At 41.6% G+C, this 21,828-nt stretch overlaps 1 protein-coding gene across 1 annotated transcript in view; it reads left to right on the top strand.

The window, feature by feature from the left end:
- SMIM8 (small integral membrane protein 8) overlaps nucleotides 1–21,828 on the top strand; it is a 388,642-nt gene that overhangs the window by 1,698 nt on the left and 365,116 nt on the right. The window lies entirely within an intron of this gene.

Raw genomic sequence — 21,828 nt, forward strand, 5'->3', positions numbered from 1 at the left:
ACGCAGGCTCAGCAGCTGAACTTGGGCACAGGCAAACAGTTTACACCGTTGTTGTCTATCCTTGTGACCATGGCACTGAAAATGTTAACCCACCCTTCCTTAGTGACATCAGGGTTAAAGATAAGCAAAGTAATCATGACTCCATTAGCCCTAAAGAAAGAAGGCAACTCCTTACCATTTCTTTCCTAAGTCCTAAATAATTACGGCTTTTTGCAGGGCTTTTATGTATGTAGGAATGGAATTTCTTTTCAGGGGAAAAAATAGACAGACTCATAATTTAAGCCCAAAGTACATTACATAAAGCATGAATGAGTACTATTGTAGTTTGCAATTTATCATAAGAAGGCTATAAATAAGATGATGAAGGGCCTGTCCACGGCTGCGGGGTCCTGCTCTGTATTGTGATCTTTGCAGGAGAAACATGGGTGTACACTTACTTCAGGGAGCCTTGCACCTTGCAATGTTACCATATGTTTTTAGATTGTAGGGTACAGGTTTACTAGCAGTGCCTGAATGCACATTTTATGCAAACTTTTTATCCCCAAAGAAATGTGCCTCGTATTTCTCAGCACCACCTATATCAGCGAGCACTGGACAAGCTTGTGGGTCAAGTGAGTACATCTTTATTGTAGGTAGGCAACAACTACAATTATGAGACTGAAAAACGTTAACCAAAACAAAATAAAAATGTACACTACTATTACGTATTGTATTTAAAAGTACGGTTCCTTCTTAGCTGCCTTTCTTTCCTCTCCTTCAGGCTTCCACATCTTTAACCTATATGCCAGGCATCTGGATGAGGGTGCAAGCTGTAGAGCAACACCTGATCCTCAAACTCCACTCCCCAGAGAGATCCTAAGGCTAGTCTGAACCATAAGCCTGGTTGCCATAAAGCATTAGTTTATAGATGAATTGCTTCTGAGTTCAGCTCACCACACAGCAGCACATTCATGCACAGTGTAAGCACTGGCAGAAGGGAGTGCTGGTTATGAGATAATGGGATGTACTGGATTGCCTCTTGTGAGGCCCGCACAAATGTATGCTGGCCTGAAAGGCTGGTGGTGTGGCTACCTCCAGCGCTTTTCAGCTCCTGGCAACTCTTTCCAAGTTCTCTTTTCTTGTTTTAAATGATTTCTTTCTCTTTATTTCTGTCTCCCCCCACTTCCCTTCTGTTCCTATTTTTAGTCTGGCTTCCTGGATTTTCTCCCATAGCTTTGCAGCTTTGATGACTCACATCTCTTGGTTTGGGGTTGTTACCAGTGCATCCTTTGGGATGCTGAGTTCCCCTCCCCTCTCACCTTCCTAGCAGGAAGTCTATTGTATACAGCTTTAATGTCTTCCCTCTCAGAACAGATAGTACTCATTGTAAAATCTTGAGCTGACTTTGCCATATTTCACATTATGCATCATAAAATGCATGAGTTGGGAAACAATTTCATTTAGCTTATGATTTTGGCCCTCTTTTTAATGTTTTCCAGACATGAGTATTCTTTATTTAAACTTCTTCTCAACCCCCTCTCTGAATTTTTAGTCACTTTAGTGTCACAGAAAGATTAGCGCTTTTTTTAATGATAAATGAGATCATAAAAACATTAGAACAGCTGTACAGGGTCAGACCAGAGGTCCACCCCCCTCAGTATCCTGCCTCCAACTGCAGCCAAAAATAAATGCCTAGGAAGGGGAGTAGGGATAGAACAAGCACGTAGGGATCCTTCCCTGAATATTTGCCCAGCCTCTGGGAATATAAAACTCAGAGACCTCCTAGAGGGTGGGGTGGGATTTTTTGTGTGTGTGTGTGAATGTAACAATCCTTCATTAATTTGCTACCCATAGATTTGTCCAGTCTTCGCGAGAGACTTTATAAAATTTTAGCATCCACAATAACAATGACAAGGAGTACCACAGCTTAATTAGCATTACAAGAAAATGCACCTCCTTTAGTTTGCTTTGTACCTGCTGTCTGTTTGTATATTGCACGGTTTTAGAAGCAGCGGTCGGCAATCCATCCCTTTGCAGTCATCTCCTCGTTAAGCCGCACCCTGCAGCCTCTTCTTCAGGCTGAAGAAACCTCATTTACTTAATCATTCCTCATATGGGAATCAGTTCCTACCTTTGACCTTACTCTCATTGCTCTTACCCAAACTTTTTCTTGTTTCTTTTTGAGATGGGAGTCCCAGAGTATGCACTGTATTCAAGAAGCAGGTATAACATGGGCTTATGCAGAGGTGTGATGATGTTCTTTGTTTTCTTCTTTGTTCCCGAGCACTTCCTAAACTTTGGTTTCTTTTTTTGACTATTGCTGTGCACGGAGCTGAGGTTTCCACAGAACTGTCTGTCATAACTGCAGGATCTCATGTCTGAGCAATAAAGGTCAGAGCCCATCATTTTACATTTGCTGTTGTGTTTGCTTTTCTCAATGAGCTGTGGTTTATATTGATCTATGTTGAATTTCATGTGTTGCTGTTATACCCACTCAGTTTTTTAAGCTCACGCAGCTATTTATGCATCAGCAGTTTACCAAGCGTTCTGACTGTTGCCTTACAGATCATATTTATCTAGATGCACACTAATTCTACTTTTTATGTTAAGTTTTTACCTGCTTGCCTAGTACAGGTGTCAGGCTTAGTGGGCTGTAGTTTCCTGGCTTTCCCTAGAACCTTTTCAAAACTTTATAAACCTGTTTGCTACTTGCCCTTCTTTAGCACCAGAGCAATTTCAAGTGAGAGCTCACACACCACAATTAGCAGTTCACATGTTTCACTGGGTTCCTCTAGAGCATAATCTCATCCTGTTGATACTGCAGCATCTTCAAGAAGTTTGAAGCAACTTCTCTGATGAATGCCTCAAAAGTGGTGTGGTGAATTTCCTCAGATCTTCCATAATGAACACAGGAGCAAAAAATTAATGCAATTGCATGACCTCATTTTCTCAGAACAGACTTCCTGTGCCTCATGAATTTGAAAAGGGATATGTTATTAGTTTTGATAGACTAAACACCGTTAACGCTGGCATGTACTATTATGGGCTTCCTTTTCCAAGTCCTTCTTGAATGGTGGTTTTGTGCCTTCAGGATAGTGTTCTCAGTTTGTCTTCATACCACCTGCGAGGATTTAATGTGCATAGATGTTCCTTTTAGTTTTATTTTTAATAAGCATCTTCATTTTTAGGTATCTCCCCTTTCTGAAGTTGAATACAGCTGTGGTGGATATATGGGTTTCCTGCTGCAAAGATGTAGTATCTAAATATATAATGGCTGTTTATACTGACACATTCGGTTTATTGTCATAATCTAATCAGTTTATATATAGCTAAAATTAATGGTAAAGCATAACTAAGCTTTATACAAGAAAAAAAATCCCAAATCCTCTGTACTTAGTTACTTAAAAGAAGCAATAAAGTTGGTGTATTGACAGCCAAACTAATTAATATTAATAATTTTAAGTTAAATTAGCTATTTTTTTCCTCTGTTTACCACGGTTAGTCTGTGTGCTGTCTCCAGGAGTACATAATTGTAACTATTTTATTGTTTAACAGGAGCATTCATTATCTTGAACTACAGCGACATTTCAGTATGCCCAAAAATACTTGAGGGAAATTTCAGTCTGAGTTTTTGTTAGTGCTTGGGAACATCATCTTTCTCTCAGTGTTCAAATCTCTTCTGTGTTATCCTGCAGAAACAGTATATTACTGAAATATAAAATGCTTAATTTAATTGCGATATAGTTGCTGCTTATCTTACTGGCTTTTGCTCACCCTTAAGAGATGAGATGAACAGGCTCGGATGAGATGAAAGCATTGAAGTGGAAGTACCGTGGAAAGATGGGAGAAGAGCAACCTGCTATTTAATATTCTTCTCATAGTTGTAGGACCCAGCTGTTAATTAATATCACTTTCAGCCACTTCATTCATTAACAAGGCATAGGGAAGAAAAGGCTTTTCTATCATATTTATACAGCCTTGACAAATTGAGTGTCAAACTCACTTTTAAGTAGGAAATATATCTTCACGTGCCTTAACGAGAGGCTGCCTCTGGTTCTTAGGGAAGACAAGGCTGCTGAGCTATTTGATTTTTTTAACCAAACCTGTTCTTAATATTGCTGTCCTTCAGAGGCTTGCTTACCGTTAAAATATCCTATAATCACACCCTATACGGAATCAGGAAAAACAACACATACTCAACTTGCTCTTTCTAAAACCAAGTATCATGTGAACCATTACAACAAAATAGAAGTTGTAAAACTACATTCCAGTATCTGGAACTGAATCTGGATATGATGAGTACAGATCTCTGGGTAAGAAAGAGGCACTTTCCCTTTGAAGTGGAGATTTCTTGGAAAATTCTTTAACTGCTTGGAATGTTTCATTTGATAGAGTAAGAAAATAAAATATGCATACATATTATTTTACTCATAGTACAGATATTAAAACACATACAAATATTTTTTAAAAACTACTAAAGATGTAGGAAAATGTAATTGCATTATCTACAGCGCTAAGATATTAATAGATTTAATTTTGCATCAAGGCTTCACTTTGGATGGTGCGTAAGTCTTTCCTTCTATGAAACTTGTGTAGATACAGGTATTTCTCAAATCTTTTATTGCAGAATTTTGTTTCCATATTGTTTTGTTCTTAAAAATAGCAAGCCTTCCGGGACAGGATAGTGTGTTAGCACATTTTGTGAGCGTATTCTGATCTTAGTGGCTCAGTTCTCATACAGGGAGAGATCAAACAGCACTTTCTATAGATATGTTTTAACTTTACAGTTCAGTAGAACTTATGAGCTGCTGCTGAAAGGGATGACCTTGTACTTCCCTCCTCCCCTGTCACCACTGCAGGCTAATCATCATGCTGCTACAAGCACAAGCAACTACCTGGTGCAATAGAAAGCAATTTTTTTTTTTTTCAGCTTTAGTTTTCTAGCCACCTGAACTGACTCACATTGTGACCACCTAACCACTAGATTTAACAGAAGGGAAGTGGTGGGAGCACACACCCTGGGCTGGGGAAGAGTTGAGCAGGGTGGTGTCCACTGACAGCAGCTAATACTTAGGCAGCTATAAATATGATGTGAAACCTCATGCTCAATTCCTCCAAAATGTGGTGTAGCACCTATTTAACTATGCCTGAATGCAAGAATTCTACCATTAAAATAAACAATATTTGAGGTTTAAGAAGTCTGTTCTTCTACTGTTTGCTGCTATTTACTCTTGTACTGTAAGGAAGAAATCATATCTATCTAAATACAGTTAAATTATATGGACAGTTGATATTCAGAGCTGTACAGCTTATGGCTGGCCTTACTAAAGAGCAAGAAAATTGTGATGCTCTGCCCTAAGATATGTAAGATTAGTCTCTCTGGTTTTTGAAGGTGGGAGGCTCTATTTGTAAAGAACAGAAAGACAAGGGCAGCATAGTTAATCCTATAATCATGACAATATTCCTTAAAAAACAAAAATAAGCGATTTTAGTTGTGTAAATAATTTGTAAACTTGAAGAGAAGGTATCATAGTTTAAGCCCAGCCAGCAACGCAAGGCCACCCACTCACTCACTCCTCCCCCCCAGTGAGATGGGGAGGAGAAAATATAAAGAAAAGCTCGTGGGTGAGACAAGGGCAGGCAAGATCACTCCCCACTTATGGTCACGGGTAAAAGACAGACTCAACTTGGGGAAGAAACAAAATCAATTTAATTTACTACCAATCAAATCAAAACAGTATGATGGGAAGTAAAACCAAATCTTAAAACACCTTCCCCCCACCCCTCCCTCCTTCCTGGCACAGCTCCACTCCTGGTTCTCTCTCCCTCCTCCCCACAACAGCGCAGGGGGACGGGGAATGGGGTTGGGGTCAGTTCATCACATGTTGTCTCTGCCACTCCTTCCTCCTCAGGGGCAGGACTCCTCAAGCTCTTCCCCTGGTCCAGCGTGGGGTCTCTTCCACGGGAGACAGTCCTCCACGAACTGCTCCAGCGTGTGTCCTTTCCATGGGTTGCAGTCCTTCAGGCACAGACTGCTCCAGCACAGACTTTCCCATGGAGTCCCAGCCATTTTGGGGGGCATCCCCCTGCTCCGGCGTGGGCTTCTTCACAGCTTGCAAGTGGGCATCCCCTCCCCTCCATGGGCTGGGGGGGGACAGCCTGCCGTCTCACCATGGGCTGTGGGGGCATCCCCTCCTCCCCCGCTCCTCCTTCCCTCCTTCTTCACTGACCTCAGTATCTCCAGAGGGGTTCCTCTCACATCCCACTCCCCTCTCCGCTGCAGGTTTCCCCTCTTAAATCTGTTCTCCCAGAGGCACTACCACCATCACTGACGGGCTCAGCTTTGGCCAGCGGCGTGTCTGACTTGGAGCTGGGGAAGCTTCGAGCAGCTTCTCACAGGAGCCACCCCTGCAGCTCCTCCCCTGCTACCAAAACCCTGCCACACAAACCCAAAACAGAAGGTAAACTAATGTACTGCTGACTTCTAGGAGGGAACTCACGGCACTGCAAATTCTTACCATTCACACAAGCACACGTTCCCCGTCCTGATATTCCTGACTGGAGCTGGTAGCTGAGATCCTGATGCTGGTGGGGGTGCGTCCTGTCACGATGAAGGTACTCTGTCTGAGAAGGTGCCTCCTGCTGAAGGCCCTCCTACACTCTAACCCGTTTTGCCTGGTTGTGCTCTCTTGGATATTCCCCAAAACTCAAAGGAGCTCACCCAGGGTCTCTGGGCGACAGGGGGAAAGACCTGGGCATTTCAGAAGTTGCATGCTCTCTCTGCCTGGTCAACAGCAGACCGTAGAACAAGACAAGGCCGTCCTGTTTTCTGGTCTTGAGTTTTACATACGCTGTGTAGGGGAAGTATGGTACAAGGCTGCCACTCCTTGTCAGCACTGGGAACACGCTCTGCTTGGCTACAGAACATGCAGCTAATAGGCAGATGAGATTTATTTGAGTGGTTCATGTGACAAGAAGCAATTGCTCTGCCAGAGGTAGTGAGCACGCAGTGTTTCTAAACACAAGGCCCTTGCAGAGCAGAGAAATTGCGGTATGAAGCTTGAGCTGGGAGCCTATTTACAGACAGGAATCCTCTGGTGCTCCTTAATCTCCAGTTGCTGCCAAAATCTCAGGGTGTACTCCTGTCAGCATCCTTTGCAATCCCTGAGCCAGGCCCCCTTGGGAGCCAGGAATGGATGACCAGGAGGTGCACTTGCTAAGATTATCTGTTCCTTCTCAAAAACCAATGCTGGGAGAATTTTCAGAGAGGCCAGTGATCAGACCTGAGAGCAGGCCACCGATCAGACCTGAGAGCAGGCCACCAGGGAAGAGCAGGTGACCCTCAACTTCATCTGGAGCAGCTCCTAGGTGGAAGCCTGTGGCATTATGCAAAATACGAAAAGGTCTGGCCACTGCCTGGTCTTGGGAGCGGTGAGCAGCCCGCTGCCCACAGGCAGCAGGTCAGGATCCCAGATGGGGATGGAGAAGCTGGTGAGTGGCCCTGGTTGCTGCATGCACAGTGCAAACCATTAACACTTGCTATAATGCAGCTGACTACTCCCGCAGGAGCTGGCACAGTTGCCGGAGTTACTGTGTGGCCCTGGCTAGTGCAGGTTGCCCTGCACCAGGGTTATGTCCAAGATGAAAAGGGTTGTTTGCATACAGACGTGTTGAGTATTGCCATCCTCCTTGGAGGGATCGTATCGCTACCAGATAATGAAGTTCCTTCCCTGTCAAGGACTCTGCACCACAGTGCATGGGACACTTGGTACCAGTGGCAGGAGCCTGTTTTTTCATATTCATCTCCTAGACTACCCATAGGAAATACAATCCCAGGTTTCCTGTAGGTGTTTCAATCTTGACATGGCCTCTTCTAGCTCTGGGCATCCCACTTAGCCCATCTGGCAATTCGTGACATTGCACCCATATGGGAGAGAGTCCACCAACAACTTTTTATTGACAGATTGGCTACAGAGCCAGGTGATAGAAGTGTTACTGATCCAGGAACTTGGCATGATACAGCCTTTCCGCTGAATTCAATAGGAGCCGTGGAGCAATTCTCTACTCCTCTAAAACAACAGAAAAGCAGAGACAACTTCAGAAGCTACCACAGTGTGCTGTAAGTTGTATCACCTGAACTAAAAAAAATCCTTTGATGATGGTGCTCTATTTTGTAAGAACAAAAAAGAAACTTTCTAAGCACTATTGAAGAAGGAAGCTCATCAGCACCTCTTTATGCTGTCTTAAATGTCAGATAATCTACTTGAAATTATGCTAGTTCATTGGGCCAACACAGCATTTAAAACAACTGTTTTGTCACATTTCTTTAATTTTTCTTTCTTTATTTTTCTTCCTTGTCTCTACTTGGATTACTCAAGCATGCACTTAGTCTTGCATAAGTAGCTATGAAGAGAGGAGTGGATCTCACTTTAGGAAATCTAAATTGATATGTTTCATTTCTCTTGAAGATCTTGCAGTTTATTGGCAAGTTTAAGCAGTTTCCATGGACTGCAGTGGGAGTTTGTGACACAGCTTGATTGTAGGGTTTGTCTCTTACATGCAAGTAAGGGATAAAACAAGACAGCTCTAGCATAATGAATACATATTATACTAGGAGTGTCCAAGCATTTGAAAACCTTATGCAGCCCACCAGGCTGGTTGTAGGCAGAAGCAGACTAAGAAATTACATGTCCTCTCCTTCCAGGAGTCCTGTGGGCCCAGCTCAATACATCCCTTTCCTCCTGTCGCCCCACTTTGAGTTACCACAGACTGTCCTAGGATCTGCAATGACTTGTTCTTTATACCCACATTTCTGCAACAGAAGCAAGACTTATCTCGCAGGCACGGGGAGGGGACAGCGTGGAGAGAGGCAGCCTGTGGCTCTTGCCTGTGTTCCTCCACACCCTGTGTGGGATGGGGCCGTGGGCCTGAACACAGTGAGAGATTTCCGAAGGTTGCAGCAGAAGAGCTGGTGAAGCAGAAATGTGCTGTAGGATGCTGCGTGAGAAGACAAGCTACTGAAACCTTGTTTGAACTTGTAAGCCAACTGGTTTGCAGCACTGATCAGACACGTACACCTGACCCATTGCTGGTCTGGGAGACCGATGCTTGATACAGGAGTGGATAAATTTTCCCCGCTTTGTGATTTTGAATGGGATGACCATTAAAATCGTTCTTCTGTAAACACAAGAGGGCACTCCCACCTCACTTCTAAGTGGCTTACAGCACTTGTAAAAGGAAGTTTGTAGTGGAACAAAGAATTGCAGCTACTTTGTACATGCTTTGATACAGCAACAATCACTATGCACTTATAAGCATTTATAGACCATATTTAAAAAATGTGGTGTTGGCTTGATGCTTTCTCCAAAATAGTACGTATGAAGAAAAAAAAGAATTTAATCCTTGATCTCGGTGAAGTAAAATCAAAACTCATATGTCCTTGTAACCAGAATTGCACTGAAACTGGGGAACTACAGACTACTTCGGGGGATTTTAAGTGCATTGTCTCATGGAAACAGAGACTACTTTTGTCTGCAATAGCAAATTCGCTAAAAGGAACTACAGAAAGGGGAATGAGATTTAAAATTGTTATGCTTGCCAACACTCACGTGTTTTGAAGTAGAATGTGAGTGGTCCACTCGCATAAGTTTCCCTTACCCACTCGCTCTTGTCTGCCTGGTGTGTTATGCTACCAATGCTTTGCACACTCTAGTCACTCACACAAGAATAAATGTATTTTAAGTTTACCTAAGGGCTGCTCAGCTGTTGGGATTAAAGTCTCACTTGATCACTCAGAAAGGTTTTAACAGTTTTTTTATAGTGTCCAGCACAGGAAATGAAAATCTAGGCTTGTAAAACAGAATTTTCTGTACATTTTAAAATACAAATAAAACCCATAAGTAATTACTTTTTAAAGGGAAATATAAAAACCCCCAAATCCACTTTGCTAATTATCTCAGATTAAATGCTTACATTTCCTTTGCTCGGAGAGACTTATTTGGTATGGTCTAAAGCTTTTCCATGGGGAAACAAATTTTAACTGCATTTTTAGCCATTCTTTCTACAAGGTGTTTTTCCACTCCATTTGTGTGTAAATGGGCTGCACTTTTGATTTTCACTTAGCAGTCCCCTCCCAGTGAAGGCTGTTCTAGTCTCTGTTCCCTGTAGGAGGCAGAAAATGTGAGGCAGTGGAATAAGGAGCGGGGTGGGAGGAGGGAAGCCGGGCAGTCTGCAATGGGAGATGGCAGAGCTGCGTACCTGAGTCTTGTCAGATGCACTTGGTGATCTTCCCCTGCGCGTCTTACCCCTTCTTCTTACCCCCATGCTTCTTTTGATCATTATGAGCCACACCACCAATTTCTTAAACTACTGTCCCTTTGTCCAAGAGGTCTGATGTCTCTCACAACATTTTTGATTTGGGATGCAGAAAGCAAGGAACAGAAGAAGGAGCAGCACCATCTAGTACAGCAAATTACTTGACAGTACTCTGGGGGAAAATTTGCAGGAATAGAAGTGGAAAGTACTAAAATAAGAACTATGGGGAGTGCTGGCATTAAAGGCATGTAAGTGTGTGCTGTGGCCTCTTGCATTGCATTTTATCTTCGTGACACCACTTTTTATTTTATGGCCCAGCCGATCCATAAACTCATACCGGACTACTTTATAAAGCAGACAGTTAAGTATGGTTCTAAAAGATTAAAAGTGGATAAAGTGTTTGTAAAGTAACTTCTTAGAAAAATATTGAATCTAGCTGAATCTTCTGTTATCAGTTGCCTCTCCAAAGAAATCTGGTTTAAAAATGCAGATTTTGCCTGAAACAAATAGAGTAGTGACAGATTCTTTTGGGTCAAGGTGCTCATTTCATTTCCAAGCATGATCTTCTCTTCAGAAACAGCAGATTATTTATAAGTAAGGTTGTTTCTGAAATGGTGGTCATAAAAGTTGACTTTTAGCTCTGTTAATGAACTGTGTTGAAGAGGCTGGCTGCTCTGTAGAAGGCCACCTCTGCCAGCGCCTGGAAATTGTTCCCCCGGTAAGGGTCAGTTGTGATTATTAAAACAAGAAATTTGTTTAATATTGTAATTCAAACAAAAAAAAATATGCATCAAAGGTTTGATTTTTATAGGAGAAAAGCACATACAGGTGTCAGTGGAACTTACTGGCAGAACAGACACTGGTCAACTTCAAAAAAAAAATCAATTCAAATATAACATGCAGTCCCATGCTGAGGAATATGCAGTACTGGTTTCTAATGACCACACACCATTCTGGATGAGTGGTCAGGTTTTAAATGCAAAGCTACAAAGTTAGCTGATGAAGCCAACAGAAGAGGTGCAGCTCTTGGATTTATGATGTGCTTAGTGCATTTCCATGGGACCCTGCAGAGGCTGCCTTGATAAAGAGCATTGTTCTAGGAATAAAAGCAAGTCTGACAAACAAATTTAATAGTGGGTAGAAAAAGAGAGTGACATTGATTTGGGGGCAATGTGCAATAAAGGTTTGTAAGTTTTTGGATCTTATTTAATATTCTCGGTCTTTCACAACAAAAGGGCTTCAATGGATAACAAGTGATGGAGTGTTGTAGGCAGTCAAAGAAACCTAGAATGTTTTTATACTGAGGTCAGGGTTCAGAGCTCTCATTATAGTAATTAGCATAATATAGTGTATACTTTATGCTATATTATATACACTGTATTCTATATGTCATATCTTTATATACTGCATAATATATAGCTTTTTATACATATGTGTGTATGTGTATCTAGATCTATGTATGTACAATATGTACGTATGCTATGTACATTTGTGCTGTATGACGTATATCCAGCTCATCTGAGGTTACTGCTTCACAAAAACCTTCTGTGGGTTGCTGGCATTCAATGTGAACTGGCAGCTCCTCCCTGTCTTTCCTCGCTGCCCCACTCTGTGCCAGGGCTATGGGAAAGACAGTATGGGATGAAACTATCACCTGAGATTTCCCTGTGGACAATGTTAGGGTTCGTTGATGGGGATTATAGACAATTTCAGCTCCCCAAGGACCCAGAGCAGTACAAAGAATATGGAGAAGTTAAATTGCCTTTATTGCTCATCATAACATTTGCTTTACCCATTCAGAAGGTAAGGGAGAGGTGCTTAAGTAAGATTCTGCTGTCAGTCTGAGGTTATTCAGAGAAACTTCAAGTTTTAGCAGTTACTCCAGAATAAGCAATATAGAAGAGGCCCGGCTAACTATGCCTTTTTTTGTTTTATTTCATCATTAAAATATTTGGTGCTCTTAATGGGTCATTCAACATTCAAAGTGCACATAACAGGCTTTCTGTCATCCTCTGTTACCATCAGAAACAGCGAAGATTATAATTTTAGATGTAAATAATTATGGCTACAATCTTTACTCAGTTGTTACTCAGCCAAAACTCCCGTTAACTTCAATAGATCCATAACACAGATAATATCATTTTTAATGCTGGAGGGATTTTAGCACATTATGTTTGTCCCCTCTTATGTTTCAAATGCCAGGCATGTTAACTGCAATACTTATCAAGCTCACTGAACAATTAACATACATTAAAATGTATTACAGTTTATAGCTTTTTTTATAGATATCATTATTGCAATCTTAAAATATACTTAGAAAGGTTAGGCACTTCTGCTTGATAGAAAAAAGAAAAACATTTGCAAAAGAATATTCTCCTATCAAATCAATTAATTCAGTTAAGTTTTTAACCTGACCTGCAAGTTTCCCATGGCGGGGGGGTCTTAATCTCTCTTTATTGACTTACCTGCAGTAAGTCCTTTCTCAGGCCAAAGTTACCAGAGAGCCAGCAGTACCTGCCAGGTCTTCTCCAGCAGCCAGTGGTCTGCTGCACATGCAGAGAAATTAGCCAGTCCCTAGCTGAGGTCCCAGGTGGCAGAAGGTATTTGCAAAGGGGAGATCTCCTCTGCGGGCAAGAGGATGCACTGGTTAAGGCAGCCAAACATCAGGGCTTGTTCAGGCAACGTAGTCTTTCCTAGACTTGCCACTAGCTCTATAAACGTATCATATTCTTTAGTGGCTATTGAACTGAAGTGAAAGCATGTGGATGGGGTGGGGAGGTAAGCCATACTCCTTTAAGCCTCATTCTCTTCCTCTAGGACTTTGCTAGTTTGTCATTCAATACTATTATTACATGGTCTTCCATGTCCTCGTACCAATCCAAGGAGTTTTCTACTTCAAAAAAGTCTCTAGGCCAAGCCTTTTCCATGTGGTCTGAAAAGGGGGCAAGGATGTTTATCCCTCTTCTTGTGTAGAAGTCCTGCCACAGAAGACAATTTAAGATTTCACTGCCCAGAGAAAGATACAGTTTTCCACACTATTCCCCCAATATCTGGGTGCAGAGATAAACTCAGTCTGGTTGCTTAGTCATCAGTGACCCCAATGTACCAATGTCAGCCCTGGTTGCCAAAGCAGCAGCACTTCAGAAAGAAAAACATGAAAGTGCTTGCATTGCTAAGTCAGGTATTGCTGCAATGGCTGTAAAACCGTGCCTTGTCTCACAGTCTCTTTGTGAAGCTACAGCTTAAGAGTGAGGCTACAGCTCAAAACAATTTGGTCTCGACATTAAGGATGTACAATTTTGAGGCCACCATACCATTATTCTACAGAGAGATCAAGTTGTCTAATGGGATATTTAAACATTAATATTGACTTCTAATATGAGTGGCTGTGATCTACGTACCTCCAGCATCCTCATGAAGTCCTCTGGAGGTAAGCAAACCGAGAAACCCAACAGATAGACAGTGCAGTTTGGGCTATTATGTTACGCTATTGAGCCGGTAATAGCAGCTCAGAGTTATTAATTAGCATGCCTAGACATGACACAATTATTAAACTGAGTGCATAATTTCTTCTTTGGCAAAACAATGGTAACGGGGGCACTATGGGAAGGAAATAGGTGAGTCATCTGAGGGCAGAAACAGTTACAAGTTTGCATACATTTTGCCATTTTAGCTAAATGTTTTTAATGAATTTTTGTATACCTGAATCAAAACAGAAAACTTGTGGTTTCAAATCCTAAATGTCAAAGAACTAAGTTGTAGAGTGTTGTTCAAAAGCCCCCTCCACCTCCTCCTTACTTCCATAGATCTGTGCAAGGCACTGAGGATTCCCGTAAGGAGTTCAGTTGCTCAGAGATGTTGTGCTCAGCGAATGTGTAGGCAATGAGAATGAACCCACTGTACAGTCCTGCAGGAGCTGATTCCCTTCCTGGGCACTGACTAGGAGACCAGAAAACTGCCCTTCATATCTGGTTGTAAATTCAAACATGATTCCAAGCATTCAAATAAGGATTTTTTTTAAAGGTAGAATTGCAAGTAGAAATTCCTGCTGTACAGGAACAAAAGGATTTTTAAGAGTTTTCACAGCTGTCATAAGTTCAGTTGTCATTAATCTCAGTGAAGCTGTGTTGAGTAATACTGAATGAGAATCTGATCCTCTTCTTTCATTTGCCACTTGGGAACCGAGTCCATGTGGAAGCACACTAGCTTGCCCTAAAAGCCTCTGCATGGCTACAGATGGGTGGTGATCCCATCGCGATCATTCTCTAAATGGTGGGACTAGCTGGGTAAGATATCAGCAGGCATGAGGCAAGTGAGTTACTCCCAGAAAAGAAGTTAAATGCTGGTGAATTGATCTGCTAGCTAGAAAAGGAAGGTTTGGTTTGTTTGTTTGTTTGTTTGTTTCTTCAGAGGAAAGGGAGGAAAACAGGATTTGGGATATATGGATTTAGGAATGAGAGCCTCATCCTTGCAGCACAGGATTGCTGTTCTTGGGTAGCAGACCAGAAGCTTTGTACTGAATCTGCAAGGCGGCGGGGCTGTGGTTTGTCAGGCTTGCTCCATCTAAGCTTTTCTTGACATGCCTGTAGCTTTGTTTTACTTGGTCTAGCTGTGACAGCAGTTTCTCTAATTGACCAGGTGTCTGTGGTTATTTTGTTTTGCTTTTGTTTATCTTTGTGTGGTACAACCCTAGTTCTGTGTAGATATTGTAACAGGCAGTTATTCTATATGCAGAATGAGATATTTATGGCTCTAACACAGTGATGTAGTGTAGAGAAATACAGCCCTGGTATGATAGCAGGGGCCTTGAGAAATGGAAAAATGGGATGCAGCACAGAGGAATGCAGGCATGATAAGAGGTAGGGCACTGGCCTGGCACCGGAGGCCCCACAGCTATAAACAGTTTTCCGATGGTCAGATAAAGAAGCGCAGACCTGGACAATACTGGTTGCAGGGGTAACAAAGAAAATAAATAAAGAGAATATTCTTTCGTGAAAGGCATGTCTGAGGTCCAGGGAGCCTCTCACAGTACTCTGGGCATCATCAGTGCAGAGCTGCCCTAGAAAAGAGAGGACAACTGCACAGCCCAACTCCATGGACCGCCCGTCAGACACAGGGAGTACACCTCTGCAAGGGGGCAACCCAGTTTTACCTGGGACTGACATGTGGCACAGACTTAGAGGAGAAATCTCAACGTCTCAAGGTCATTTCACACTTTACTACAAAGATAAGCAAAGATAAGGACATACTACCAGTAGCATCAGCATAGCACAGTAGCATATAGCATAGTACTTATGTTCCTGCCACCAGGAGAATGCAGTGGGTGTAAGCTGAAGTTTAGAAGAATGCACTTAGCAATTCACACTTATTCTGTGTAAGCTAAGTGTGTGCATAGGTTCACAAGCTGTGATGTGTTAGTTTCTTATGAAATTCTATAGATTGCCTACAAAATACTTTGCAAACATCTTCTGTTATCAGCCCTTCAACATCTGTTTCAGAGACATTTCTGTAAATTAATATTTCCTGTTATTGCTCTTTCTGATTTTGCTCAGTGAAGGGGAAAGGTGATGAAATGTGGCTTATCTCTGACATCGAAAGAGATTTACTCTGCCAATCTAGAAATGCCCAGTACCCATGAGCTACTGCTGCTGGCTGGTCTGTTAGTCTGTGTGATTTACAGCAGACTTGCTGTACCACAGTAACAAATCTGTGTTGTCCCTTTCAAGACACGTTCTCTCATGTTATTGATGAACAGCCTGTGATGATTCCTCCCTGGATCTGACCATCATCCAAAAAAAGGAGTGATATGTACAACAAATCTCAGATCTTGGTTTCTCATGTGCTTGCATTTCACGTTGCTCTAAGGGTGTCCCCTCACTGTAGTAGTATTATCCTTAAATGGATGTCAGGAAAAAGCTGGCATATAGTTCATTTGGGTAGGTTGTTTTCATTTCACAGATATATTATTGTCATGCCTGGTTATTGCAGCGACCTCTATTTGTTTCAAGCAACCAGCCAAACTTCACTCTAGCGCTTGGCTCAGAGCAAGGCAGGACCTATGCTATTGTAATTCAGAGTTCCTCTTTCTGGGGAGATCCAGAGGATGAAAAGCAGCTGTGGATGGGAGACTCCATGGCTCAGGAACTGAAATCCCTACCCACAGTCCCTGAACGAGAGCAATGCAGCTCTTCAGTGCTTAGAGCTGTTGTTTTTCTCTGCGTACATTAGTCCTGCAGTTTTGTGATGGACTAAAGGCAGTCTAATTGCAGGATGTTGTTCTCCCTTCTCAGTGAGTGTTCCTACTACCTCTCTCGTGTCAGTTCTAGCACTGGTTCAGGCATGCCTCGACTAAGTCTTCTCTTCAGTAGCATTAGTTTCTAGTCAGATCAGCAAGCAAACCCAGGTCACCCCTCAGGGTGATGATTGCTGCACCTGATGTAGTAGAAGTGCATGGGTGGCACAAGGGCACCCATTTAGCAGCACTGCGCTCTTTGACCACCTTGCCGTGGTCATGAGGCTACACCACCAGACAGATGTGCCTCTTATATCTGTATTTTCAAGGTTGACAGAAAACAATAGCAGCTAGAAACGCAGGATGAGATTCTTCATCACAGCCAGTGGAATGATTGAAGCCTAATTTTCTGCAAATCTCTACCTCACAGAGCCTGTTCCCTCTCATTAACTCCAGATCCCCCATGTTCCCTCCCACAATTGCACTGTTTTCTCAATTTGTGAAGGTAGTGGCACTCTAATGATCTCTAAGAACCTGATGAGAGTGTGGAGGATGTCAATGAGTTGCTGTGCTACAACTGCTTCCACTCTAGCACACTGAAAGAACCAGCAGTGTTTCACACAGTATTTTGTGAAAGATTTTGAAGGGTGCTCATATTGCAGAATGTAGGCACCAATGAATGTGTTCCTAAAAGGAGAAGGTTGGATAAATGTCTCAAATAAAGCTCAAGTCTATTTTTGCAATATGATGTTCTTACTCAAATTAGCCTGTGTGGAAACTTGAGATAACTTTACAGCAAAGTCATGGGTAAGCCTAAATTGATCCTGTTCCTACTATGCATTTTCTACAGTAGCTCACATTGGTTTTATATTAAGGTTCTATTTTAATGCTTTGTAAAATGTATGTCTTAACTCCTTTTTCTCATCCCCATAATAATACACTATCCCTATCTGTAATGTGTAGAGGCAGCAGAGAGATATCATATACAATTCTAGAAATGCACCCATCAAATTATTATGCAGTTCTCATGCATCATAAGAATGATGATAATGTGTCTTCTGCACCAGATTTATGAGATTACATTCTTTGTTACATTTCTCTTTCTGTGTTGTTCAAATTCTCTCAAGCATTTATAAATACTTGGGTATAGCTATGAAGGATGTCAAATGCCCTTTGTTGCCATGGGTCTCAGGACTGAAGTAATTACAAAAATAAGTTTATTTCAGAATACACTGTGGGCTCTAGAGTTATATTTAGAATTATTGTTTTACGTTTCAAGATGGTGTATTCCTCTTCTCACATAGAGGGATGGGGAGGGGGGAGGAGCAATTTAGAACTGATCTTTGTTCCCTGAAACCAGGACATTCCCAAATAAAGACACAGCATAATTTAGCTGCAACTAATCCCAGGCTGCAGAGATCAGGGGGAAAGTCTGGAGCAAGAATGTCTTATTCTTGGTGGAAGATGACCAGGATGGAAAATACTTAAGCAAACTGGACATACATAAGTCCATGGGCCCTGATGGGATGCACCCATGAATACTGAGGGAGCTGGCTGATATGTGCACAACTGTAATTAACTTTGTAACTTCCATTTTTAATGGTCAACACAGAAGATACTTATAAAATTTAAATCAGTGTAATTCCAATTGATTTTCCTTCCCTGTACAAACGGCATGCAATCAATTCATTATGTTTTTCCTGGAACACCAGGGCTTTCAGCTCATTTTGTTAAGGTATATTGAAAGAGGAATCACCTTACTTGAATATGGAAACTTACAGCAATTTGGGAACTAATTAATAGTGCATCAGATTCCCCTGTGTTGGGGGCAGCAACATCCATCAGAGGGGCAGGGCAGGCACCTGGGGAAGTATCAAGGTTAGCCAGTTAATTTCTCTTGTTGCTATATCATATCAGAGACCTTAGGTTCTCCAGCTTCCTCTTGTTTTTCAGTCTGGTCGTTTGCAATCTGCCAATGTTGCTGCTGTTATTTTGGTGAAACAGCCATGGGTTGCATATCTCGACAGCTGTAGCAACCAGAATTGTTTCTTTTTTCTTTTTTTTTTTTTTCCTAGAATACTGCATTAAAGGATTAACAGGTTTCCTAACCTCGTATAAGGAATTATGACCAATGCATTGTTTTAGCTTATGTGACAAAGTATCTCTTTGTGGTTTCCCAAAAAAGGAGCCAAATTAATCTCTGATATAAATTCATAGCAATAAGCTTTCAGTAGCGATGAATTTTCCCCCAGATGCCTGGTTGTTTAAATTATCTTCTTTATTTCTTCTATCTCCATTCACCCAAATTCTTGCTTTTATGTGTTGCATTTTCACTCAAGTAGTGTTACAGAAGGCTAAGATGCTTTGATCTGCTACTTACCTTTTTTAATGAAAGCAGATGGCCCTTGTCACAACAGATAACACACATTTTACCCCTAGGATATATAATGCTACTAATTTCTTTTTGACATTAGTAAGCAGGCTTGGTAAGGGTGAAAAGGTCTATGTCGGGGTATAGCCGTTATTTCAAATTTAAAGGCGACATTTCATAAAACAGAAAACTTAAAGAAATCTGATCAAATTCCTGTTGCAAGAGCAAAAGGCTGCAACAGCTAATGAAGTTTTTTTTTCTAGGGCATTCTTTTTGCAAAAGCCACCTATCAATTAAGCATGGTAAGAGGACACATTAAAGCTTTAAAGTGCCATCTTGGAATTGAATGGATGTGAAACAGAAAGAATCGACTCTGATCAGTAGCAATCCATTTTTAATCAAAAACTCATCTTGCTCTCCTTAAAGCTAATTACAAGTGAGGAGTGCAGCCCCCTGTCTGAAAAACAGAACTCCACTTTTGATCAATGAAGTTTTGCCTCCTCGTCTTGAAACTACAACATAATTTTATTTTGTAATACATGATTTGTATGCCCTTGAAGCAAAATGGAACAAAGGGTGATTGGATGATGAGTTTTTCTTTCTGATTTATTGAAAAAACAGTATGGCACTATTGTGGTATTATTGCTGCTTTTAAAAAAATTATTAGTTATCTTCCATCTCTTCATTCTGTGTTGGCTCCTCTAGGGGGCAATTTAACACAAGCGATACACTTAAGAGACCTATGGACTGGTTAGGTGCTCTATCGTTGATAACAGAGGTTGAAGAATTTATTTCCATTTAAAAGGCCTGAACAAGCTAAAACTGGTTTGTGTGGCTGCCTGTCCATAAATGTTTTGTAAGGGGCTGCTTAGACTGTTAAAGTGCAGAAGGGTCTCTGTGCTCCCAGGGTCACATCGGCCTTTTCCTGTCCTGTAGAAGGTCAAATGGAGCTTTCTGAATTTCCTCATTTTCCAGAAAAGAGTCCCTTCAGGACAGGCTTGGGGATATCATCTGGCTTTTTTTGGGGTATGGCTTTTTTCCCCTTCTACCTGAAAGATAAAAGAAATTCATTACCATGAACAAATCACTGATGTTTGCACTACTGCTGCTTGACTACCTGCATGAGGGTGATAAAGGCAAGCCTGAGCTCATGGCCAGGCCACTGGGCAGGTGGCACTTGGGATGCTCAGGGACATTTCTCCTTGCCTAGGCTGCCACCTGCCTGCCCTTGGGAAGCCATGTCATCTCTGTGCCTCAGTTTCCATGAGCAAAAAGAGGATAACAAAGAGCTACATCTGATTAAAATGATGTTTCATAAGTCTCACCAGGCTCCCCAGGAGAGGTGCTCTGTACAGACAGCTGTCGTGGGCCCTACAACAGCAGGAGGTGCCAGTCTTCCTAATGGAAGAAAAATCCATAAATATCAGACAAGTTAATGACCTTGCTCTTGGAAACAATTTGCAGAAGAAGCATTAATAACCTTGTAGTGTCACTGGATTAACCAGGTTCAGCCCTGTTAATTTTTTCTCTCATCTTTTTAACCAGAAGTGGTTTGTATTTCCAGACTTCTTTATCCTTAAGTGCCTTGTATGTTTGAAGGGGTAATATATTTTTCTTATCAGATAAATGATGTAAAAATAATGTAAGTAAATAAACTCATAGCAATATACTTGACCAAAGCTCAGATTTTGCAGAACTGAGGAGTCTTGCTAAGTCTATTTTTAAAAGGAAAAGAATAACATTCACTAGAGAATACTCTGAATAGTGGTGCCATTAATATTTTGGAAACTTAGATACACCGTGCTTGGGAAGGCAGCTGAATGCAAGATCCTTCCCTGTGAAATCCCACGTAGGAGTTTTCAAAGCTCACGTTAAATGCTTGCCTGTTCTGTAACTCCAGTGACGGAACAACATGGAAAAAACAAAGTGAGAGAGTCCCTGTGCTCTCAGCAGGAAGAGTCAGAAAGATTCATGAAGGCAATTGTAGCCAGAAAGTAAAGGCTGAAGTAGTCTGAAGTGCATTTTGACTCAGGTAGTAGAAACTGCAAAAATGCGCAGTCACTACTATTGCCAACCAGATACGGCAGCATGGAAAATATCTTGAAACAAACTGACTCTTGTTATTAAACAATATACAAGATTATCTAGAGTATTTAAATCTCTGCATCATGCATTTGAACCTCACCTTTCATTTTTATTTTCTATCATTTACAATAATTAATACATCATTTACATTAATGAATGAAGAAGAAAGGGAGTAGGGGTATATTATCTGTAATACTGTGTACTGCCACATCTGGTTCCATTTGTGAGAAATAGCTCTACTACCTGCCCTTTCTACCCTCCTCCTTACTTTCTCCTTCTTACCGTGTGGGCGTTGTGAGTCTGAAGGAAGGTAGCAGAGCATCTTGAACTCTTCCCTGTTAGTTTCCTGGAGGCAGGTAGTATTGCCATCCCAGCAGCAGTGTACAGAATAGAGATGTGCTTCATGGTGAAACAGATCTCCAGAATAGAAAATTTCCAACAAAAAGAAAGGAATCAAGACCACGTAACAAGGCTTTAAGTAGTAACTCCCTGACATTTTAAAAGGTATGCTAAAAGAGGTGAGCACTCACGGGGAAGTGGGCAGTCTGAACAATCTTGGCATTTGGAAGCAGGGCAGAAAAATGTCAAAACTGCAGATTATACAGCTGAAGGGGATGGATACTCAACCAAAGAGAGGATTGTAATTAATCTAGAAGCACCATTAATTATATAAATCACACATTTATTCCAAATGTTACTCATTAATTGACATGAATACCCTTACCTTCTAATATTTGGAGGTATACCCAACTTTTGCAGCAGTGCAGGCAATATTAAACTTTGCTGCCCCAATAGATGGGGCTGAACTGCTGTAGCCCCAAATGGGAAGAGGTTGGCAGTGTGGAGA

This window comes from Haliaeetus albicilla, chromosome 17 (genome assembly GCF_947461875.1).
Source record: "Haliaeetus albicilla chromosome 17, bHalAlb1.1, whole genome shotgun sequence".
Lineage (NCBI taxonomy): Eukaryota > Metazoa > Chordata > Aves > Accipitriformes > Accipitridae > Haliaeetus > Haliaeetus albicilla.